The sequence below is a fragment of the Euprymna scolopes genome, chromosome 5 (genome assembly GCF_053919585.1).
Source record: "Euprymna scolopes isolate OS-2025 chromosome 5, ASM5391958v1, whole genome shotgun sequence".
NCBI lineage: Eukaryota > Metazoa > Mollusca > Cephalopoda > Sepiida > Sepiolidae > Euprymna > Euprymna scolopes.
Window position 1 is genome coordinate 33,546,052 of NC_136486.1, and position 9,622 is coordinate 33,555,673.

The 9,622-nt window shown below is 35.2% G+C and overlaps 1 long non-coding RNA gene across 1 annotated transcript in view; it reads left to right on the forward strand.

Annotated features, from left to right (window-relative positions):
* The window catches only part of LOC145277090 (uncharacterized), a 53,508-nt gene extending 46,734 nt beyond the window's left edge, over window positions 1-6,774 (forward strand). The window contains exon 3 of the long non-coding RNA XR_013868103.1: window positions 5,008-6,774. This is a non-coding gene — a long non-coding RNA (uncharacterized LOC145277090). The remainder of the gene's footprint in view (window positions 1-5,007) is intronic.
* The last annotated feature ends 2,848 nt before the right edge of the window (window positions 6,775-9,622 follow it).

Here is a 9,622-nt window from a genome sequence, read left to right on the forward strand (position 1 = left end):
AGTACAAAATAAAGCTTTACAATGAAATCTTCTCCCTCAATGAACTAGAAACCGCCATAGAAAAATCCCATAACTCAGCTGTAGGACCAGATGAAGTGCACTAAAGCTTCATTAAAGAAATTCCACCAGAATCATTAAAACTCCTCAAAATTTATAATAAAATATGGGAAAACAAAAGATTTCCCAACTTCATTGAAAAATGCAACAATAATACCAATACCCAAACTGGGAAAAGATACATCAAACCCAGAAAACTACAGACCAATAGCTCTCACAAGCTGCCTATGCAAAACGTTCGAAAGAATGATTAACTACCATCTTATATGGTATCTAGATGACAACAAAATAATTTCTGAAGTCCAGTGTGGATACCAAAATAATCGAAGATGTATAGACCACATCACTAACCTCGAAACTTATATCAGAGAAGCTTTTATCAATAAGGAATACGTAACATCTGTTTTTTTTTTCGATCTTGAAAAAGCATATGAATCTACCTGGAAACACGGTATCATAAAAGATCTCCACAACATCGGACTAAGAGGCAGATTACCTGAATTCATAAAAAAACTTCCTAACAGACAGATCTTTCCAAGTTCGCATAAACTCAACTTTATCAGACCCACAAAATCAAGAAGGAGTGCCCCAAGGCAGCATATTATCAACAACTATCTTTAACATAAAAATCAATAACATTATAAAAGAACTCTCTCCTGATATACATAGCTCCTTATATGTAGATGACTGCTCAATCAGCTACAGATCTAAATACACTCACACTATTGAAAGAAAACTACAACATAACATAAATAAAATTAATAAATGGGCAACGAAAAATGGTTTCAAATTCTCCAAAACTAAAACAAAATGCATCCATTTCTGTAACCAACGCAAACTCCACCCTGAGCCAACCTTACAGATTGAAGGCGAAAAAGTTCCATTCGTAAACAAACACAAGCACCTGGGAATCATTTTTGACAAAAAAACTACATTTCATTCCACACATCAATCACATCAAAACCAAATGTAATAAAGCATTACAACTCCTACGAGTCATTCCCATACAGATTGGGGAGCTGACGAGAACACACTACTCAAACTATATAGAGCATTAATTAGATCAAAAATAGATTATGGTAGCTTCATATATCAATCCACCAGAAAGTCATATCTAAAAACCCTCAACACAATATGCCACTCCGGACTAAGACTAGCACTAGGAGCATTTCAAACCTCCCCTGTAGAAAGCCTGTATGCAGAAGCACATGAAACTCCTCCAATGCTCAGAAATCAAAACCTCGGTCTAAAATACTACACAAAACTTACAGCCAACCCCACAAACCCAGCACACAATAGTACTTTAAATCCAAACTGTAAACACCAAAAACCAAAAAGAAAAAAGAAAATGCAATCAAAACCTTTGGACTTAGAATAAAATCGATTTCCAAAGAAGCAAGTCTACCCATAACTAAAATTCACGAAACTGTCCTACTCAAAACCCCTCCCTGGAAAATCGTATCCCCTAAGATCGACCTAAGTTTAAGTAAATATGAAAAGAAACATACTCATCCAATAACTTATCATGATGATCTCGATAAAATCAAAGAAAAGTATCCAGACCACACACACATCTATACGGATGGGTCTAAACAAAATAACGCAACAGCCAGTGCAGCAATACTCGATAAATCAATCAAAAAATAATCAAACTTCCCAAAAGAAACCTCAATCTTCAGTGCTGAAATACATGCTCTAATCCTAGCTCTCAAACTCGCCTCCAATAACAAAACAAAAAAAAATTTATAATCCTTTCAGATTCCCAATCTACTCTAAAAGCGATTAAAAATAAAAAGATGGACAACCCCCAATCGCAAAATTACTCCAAAAATTAACTGAACTAAACAGTAAAAAAAGAAATCATTTTCTGCTGGATACCGAGCTATTCCGGTATTAAAGGTAATAAATTAGCAGATTTTGCAGCAAAAAACGCCTTAAATCTTCCAATCGATGCAAATTTTAAAATTCCATACATAGATCTAAAAAAGACGTATCAACGCATATACAACAGAGAAATGGCAAACCTACTGGAATGAACACCCTAACAACAAACTTAACGAAATCATGCCAAAAATCAAAAATCAAAAAACAAGAACAAAATACGAAACTAAACAGAAAAGAAGAAGTCAAACTAACAAGAATAAAAATAGGCCATACTCACTTAACCCACTCATATCTCCTAAAAAAAGAAAGCCAACCCATCTGTATACCTTGTGAAACACCACTCACAATCAAACACATATTAATTGAATGTACTGATTTTGTAACAGTAAGAAATCGATTCTACAAAGAAAACAATATCAAAGAGTTATTTGATAAAAACAATCCCCACACCATACTCTCATATCTTAAAAAAATTGGCCTTTATAAATTTTTTTTAAAAAGAACCCTTTATACAGCGGTCCTGGATATGACCTAAAACTATATCCGATGGTGAGGCCCCACCTTGCGGGCCTTGGGGAGTGTGGAGCCATCCTTTAATTGCCATTGCTCCCAGGTCCACTCTAACCCGGAGTGGTAGTACTTGTTAGGATCCCAACTATGGGTTAAATAGAATCTGACTTAAAAAAAAATATATATACTCCATTAAAAATCGTTCCTCAAAATAACTAGATTCGGCATTAAATAACCTGAAAAGGGTTGATATGCTGTAAAACAAAAACAACCAACCAACCATAATATTTTAAAAAATTATTTTTAACTCTTGCTTAAAAAAAATAAACTTGATCACGGAGTAAAGATACGAAAAACGAAACCAAATATTTATTTAAAAAATACTCTAGTTTTAACACTTTTTGTGACATTAGGAAACAAAAATAAAAAAAAGAAAACACGTGCATTCAAAGAAAGCGATTATTTTATTTAAATGAATTAATTTAGTTTAAATAATTCTTGTGTTATTAAAAAACAACAAAAAAGAAAACACGTTCTTATGTAATTTTGGTACCACGCTGAAATAATAACGTTATTATTTCGAAAGCCATTCTTAACATCGGGAGGGGAGGGTATCGTTTAAAAGTAATTTAGGGGGCACTTGTGCAGTACTTAAAAATATACAAATTTATTTTCTTTTGGAGGTGGGGAAGGCTCGTTTTAAAACTATATCTATCGCAGTATTTTCTTTAATTTTCGGACATTTTTTTGTTAAAAATTATTTACTAAGCAATGTCGAGTGCGATATTACTTGTTATTTCTTTTTAATTAAATAAATTCTTTAAAATAAGTCTAAACACCAAAAAACTTACAAAGCTAGGTAGAAAACGAAAACTGAAAAATCAATTTAATTTTTTTAAAACAATAAATATATAAAAATATGTTTAAAAATATTATGGGATGTGCATTATTACATAAAAAAATATACAATTTTTTTTCTCTTTTGGAGGTGAGGCTCGTTTTAAAACTATATCTACCTTAATATTTTCTTTAATTTTCTATTTTTGAGCAATTATCCTCCTAAAACGTGATCCTCTTATGCCGGACATTTTTTGTTCATAAGTATTACACGACATTACATTTTTTTTAACTAAATAAACTCTTTAAAATAAGTTGAAAGACCAAAAACTTTCAAAGCTAGGTAGAAAACGAAAACTTAGAAAAAATAATTTAATTTTTTTTAAACAGCAGTAAACAAGTAAAAATATTTTTAAAAAAATATTATGTGATGTGTATTCTCTTTTAAAGACAATATCTTCTTCGGGAACGGTCATAAAATGTGTTTTCGATGGATATTTATTCAATAAGGGACCAGTTTTCCTACCTAGCAAAAGGGGACGAGTTTTCTGGGGTCGAGTTTTCCGGGGACGAGTTTTCCTAAATTCGTTGGTACAGTATCTCAGTATGACAATTTCTGTTTTAACTAGCTTCTACTCTAACGTTACAAACGTTTACATGTAGAGTTCGTCGCACGGAACTAAAGAACAGGAAAGAATTAGACTTACTTTATTGGTCCCATGATAAAAGGAGATTGGACCTGTCAATTCACCCTAGTCCATTCGTCCGTTCGTCTGTCCGCACTTATCTCAATAACTACGAGTTGGAATTTTTTGAAATTTTGCACAAACATTAAACATGATATGAGTAAAAAAAAGTAACAGAACGGATTAACGGATTACTGGGAAAACTCCGGTTGGCCCCTTCCCCGCCTTTCATGTTAAAATGGCTAAAATTGACACTTTTGTGCTTATTAAAAAAAATTGATGTCTTGTATTTTTATTTTCTGAAAATTTGTAACTAAATGATTTCTATATATAATTTTGTTTGTCTATAATTTACAATAACTCTTGGGTGTGCCCCAGGAGCTCTTTTAGAACTAATAAAAACACTCCATTTTGGGGGACTATTTTACCATATTTGTCCAAATTTTTCTGTGTATGTCTATTTAGCAGTTTTGCATGGTGCTGAACTCAAATTTAAAATATGTTAAGGCCTTGGGGACTTTTGGGGCTAAATAGAGGCAGGGGCAAATGATGGACTTAGTCATTTCTTTTTTTTTGTGTGTGGTGCAGAACTCAAATTTACATATGTTAAGGCCTAAAACTGCACCGTTTGTTCATTTTTACCAGGATTTGATGTCCCCTGGGGACATTTGGGGCTAAATGGGGGGGGGGGCTGAACTTATTCATTTTTTATGCCTCGTTCGCTGTGCACTCACGGAGGACCATGCATGCATCACTTGTTTCCAGTTGAAACAAGAGACATTTATTTACAGGTACTTTCGAGAATAACGACTTTTCTCTTGCTCGGACGCCTTCTTGCATACCAATATGTTTAACAAGACTCTGTCCTCTCCTACTGTGTTTAGCACGCATCTTTTTCTGTCACTCTCAGGCCAACCATGTAACATGTATATCTCTGCTCTGTCTCTCTTATATCAAGACTCTACGTTTTTCTCCTTTTTAATACAATATTTTTCTTTTCTTCTTTCTCCCCATGACGTCACTTCTCACACAGCTCGGCATTTGCATACGTTGGCTGTTGCTGCAGCTGCTGCCATATGCATATCCACGCTCTGTTATACTACCAGACTTGAGACACACTACTTCAGGGCTGCTTTTCAGCGAACTACAACATTGTCATTTTCAAGTCCAATTTTAACAAATTCTCTTAAATAATCAAATTCTGTCCAGCTTTAATCATTGTTACCAAGCCGATGGGAACTTTGAAACACTATAAAAGCGAACAAATAATCAGAGTTGGCCAGCGATCAAACAGTCTCACCTCGAAGGACATAAGAACATATACTCACCCTCCGCTGCAATTTGGTGGGTTGGAAATGACAAGAAAAGAACACTTCAAACATGCACTAACAAGAACAGGGTAAACCAACACACACACTTACACAATGCCACGCTGCCTAATACTCATATTATCTATTACGGACAGACACATACTCACACTAACAAATAGCTTCTACTCTAACGTTACAAATGTTTACATGTAGAGTTCGTCGCAAGGAACCAAAGAACAGGAAAAAACTTAGACTTACTTTATTGGTCCCCTGACAAAAGGAAAGTGGACCTGTAAATTCACCCTTGTCCGTTCGTCCGTTCGTCTATTCGCACTTTTCTCAATAACTACGAGTTGGAATTTTTGAAATTTTGCACAAACATTAAACATGATATGAGTAAAAAAAGTAACAGAATGGATTTACCAGGAAAACTCTGGTTGCCCCCCCCCACGTACCGAGGTGCCTTACAGGTTAAAATGGCTAAAATTGACACTTTTGTGCTTATTAAAAATGGAGATCTGGTCAGTTTCCTTCCTCCTTGACTCTACTTAGTTATACACACAGCCCAGCCACTCCTGTCTTGAAACCAGTCTGGTGTTCCCTAGAAACTGAGTGACAACAAGTCTCCCCAGATTTTCAGTACTCTCCACCTCTTTCGATAACATTTGCAAATAAATTTGCATTATCGCAACAGCTGCTTGCCATTGATTTCTTGTTGGCAGCGGCTATTTGTCTTCACTGGAATTTGAGTAGCAATAAAACTTCCCCAAGGTCCCAGTTCTCTTCGCATTTATCCGGTGGAGATCTGGTCAGTTTTCTCCCTCCTTGACTATACTTAGTTATACACAGCCCAGTCCCTCCTGTCTGCTTATTCACTGAACATTTTTCTACGAAAAGCACGTGTTGTATAAACTTTTACAAATGACTATTTTTGACTAAAAATTACTTTTATCTTCTTGTAAACTTATATTTATATAAATGTTTTGTTATTTAATCATGCTTTCCTTGATTTTACATTAAGAAATCCTAGTCATGTTAAGTTAGGACTTGTTAGCTGGTGGCCGTTCTATTCCCTCAACATTTTTTTTAAATATGCACACACGTCCGTTTAATGTTTCATTTTCTTCCTTCGCCATAAAGTGACGTTTTTTTTTTAGACAACTAGATGTACCCGGCTTTGCCCGGTATTAAACGTAACGTTAAATTCCTTTAAAAATGAAGTACAAAAAAAAAAGAAAGAAACTGAGACATGTGCATGCGAGTATTATGCTCACTTCTTGTAAGTAAAAAAAAAAGTCTTCGAGCTAAGAATAAAACCAAATCCTAAAAACAGTCAAGTATGAGAACTATTAGACCAGCTTTGCACGATCGTTAAACCTTGTGAAACAATTCACAAGCAAATAAAAATTCGATGAGCCCCCTCCCCAAGTACCAATTTTTCAATTTTGACTCCTTAGCGGCTCTTTTTCAGGAATAAAACGGATTACCAGTTTTCCACATGTCTGAATACCATTTATACCAAATTTCAAGTCTATAGATAAAAATGTGTTGAGTATATAGGTTAAGAAGTGTCCTCACACACGCACATTCTCACTTTTATAGATATGTAGATTTAAATTCAGTGTTCGGCATGGTTGTTGGTAATACTCAACGACGCTATCGTTGTGTAAAATGTCCCTAACAAGGCCAAGAACTATGCCACATTGGTGGATCGCGATGGTGACTTAATCACAAAGTGTTTCCTAGGAACGTTAAAAAGCAAATGGCTGTAATTGCTTGTACCTTTTCTTTCTCTCCACTTCGTTGGAATTCGATTTCCTCCTCGCTCTCCAAAACAAGGAAATTTTGACATGGACGCAGGAACTCAGAAGTATTTTCAGCTAATGTAAAAAAAAAAAAAAAAAACAATAAACAAAAACAATCCAACTTTAAAAGTAACACCTATGCGTGAATGTAGTAAACCTGTGTGAACTTATAAATTTCTATACTTTACATTAAGGATCCTACTTCCAGTTTTTGAGCAATATATAACACGACGAGTAAAAGCGGTAATAGCGCCATAAAAGTGGAATAAGTCACAGTTTTATCGTCCAAGGACAGCTGCCATCATAAAACGAAAATTACTAGTGAGCCATAAAATACCACCTCGTGGCATTTCTCTAGATTAATTCATTGTGCGTAATACAATTAACTCTTTCTACGACGCAACACATCGCTTCATTATTGGAATATTTATTACGATGACTAACCACAACACATGATCACATCCACAGTTTCTTATGTTTGTTAGTTTATTGTTATTATTATTATTATTATTATTATTATTATTATTATTATTATTATTATTGTTGTTGTTGTTGTTGTTGTTATCGTCGTCGTCGACGACGACGAACGACGACGACTCACAAGGAGCTTTCACACAGGTCTTCAAGGATCTCTCCTTGAAAACAGCCTGTGGTGTTCACTGGAAGCTGAGTGACAAGTCTCCCCAGATTCCCAGTCCTCTCCACCTCTTTCGATAACATCTGCAAATAAATTTGCGTTGTCGCAACAGCTGTTTGCCATTGATTTGGCTATTGGTCTTCACTGGAATTTGAGTAGCAATAATACTCCCCCAAGGTCCCAGTTCTCTTCGCATTTATCCCGTGGAGATCTGGTCAGTTTCCTTCCTCCTTGACTCTACTTAGTTATTTGGTCTCACGCTATCCTTTTTTTTTTTTTTTTTTTTTTTGATCATCATCATCGTCGTCGTCGTTGTCGGTTTACTCTGACTTTGAAATATGTTACAGACCAAGAAAAAACTGGCAAAATGCTATTTGGAACGTGGGATATTTTTGAAAATTATTTTTTTTATTAAGCTTCATTAAACTAATCTTCATTTAGAATGATGTTTGCACAACGTTTCGGTCGATGTAAATTCCAACCATCTTTAGGTATAACTTGTTGAACTCGAAGGTCTGCATGGAATTTCGAATGGAATCCTTTAATCCACGAAGGTAGCATGTTCTCGTTCCATTAGCCATGACCGTGTAAAACTCTTAAGTAATTCGCAATCGTATTTTTCGTATTGGTCGCACTGAGGATTGAACCTTCGGCCTCCAGAACTGAGTTTACTTATTACTTTATTCGTTTCTTTATGGGTCTTTGCATAACAACCTCGTGAGTTGTTATTTCAGCTTCAAACGTTTATAGACGACTAGACCGACAAGTTTCTTTATCAAATTTAAACGTGACAGACCAATCGGGACAATTTTTTTTTTACTTGGGGATAATTGTTCGTCAAGGTCCGGAGATCACTCGAGGATAAGTGTTAAGTAGACGATGAGATATTATGATGACCAGTAATGATGGAACTTGGATATGCTTTGATTATATAAGAAGGCAGCTCAACAAGGACTTACCTATACTATTATATAAAAGGAATTTGTGTGTGTGTGTGTGTGTGTGTGTGTGTGAGAGAGAGAGAGAGAGAGAGAGAGAGAGAGAGAGAGAGAGAGAGAGAGAGAGAGAGAGAGAGAGCTTTATATGGACTCCTAAATGACTGGGCTAATATTTTTGAAATTTCACACGAAGGTTCTAGCCTATCAAATCTACTGTAGATTTTTTTATAAGATCGTGTTGAAATGAATAAGTACAATTGAACCATGATACTTGACTTTTGCATTTCAAACTTTAAGTGAAGCCATTATTTACTGATACTTTTTATAAAATGAACAGGAGATTCTCTACAGTGCAATGTAGACTATAATCTATTGTGGACTAAGTCGCTGCAGAGAGGCATGTGAAGCTTCCTCCCAGTACATAACTGGAAGAGGCAATCAATGGATGTGATAAAATAATGGACGATTTTACTGATTTCGATGACAATAAAAGTATGGGAAGGTGGTACATTTGTTGATACTTGTTCGATCCCGGACAGTATCGGGTCTCCCCGCTAATTTACAATAAACTTGAAAATGGTCATGTTATAATCAGTTGAGAAGTAGCTCCACGGTATCCGCATCTAAAAATATCGAGAAAACATTTCGTCTCTTTAAATCTGGATGCTTCATGATTTTGATAGCAAGTGTGTCATACCACATCGTAATATTCACGATGGTAACAATGTTAACAACGATAACGATGGTAACGATGGTAATATCACGAAGATTAACTTGAAAAAAAAAAGAGATCGTGTAGGTTTTTGTTTTCGTGTTACTCAGCGACAATCACTTACTCATTGTACTCCTTGCAAACATCTGTTGTTAATTCTAATTCGCGCTCATTCAGTAAAACCGGTCATCCAAACAGAACAACAATAAGTGCGCTTGCTTCAAAGAAAAAAAAAAGTTCATTAAT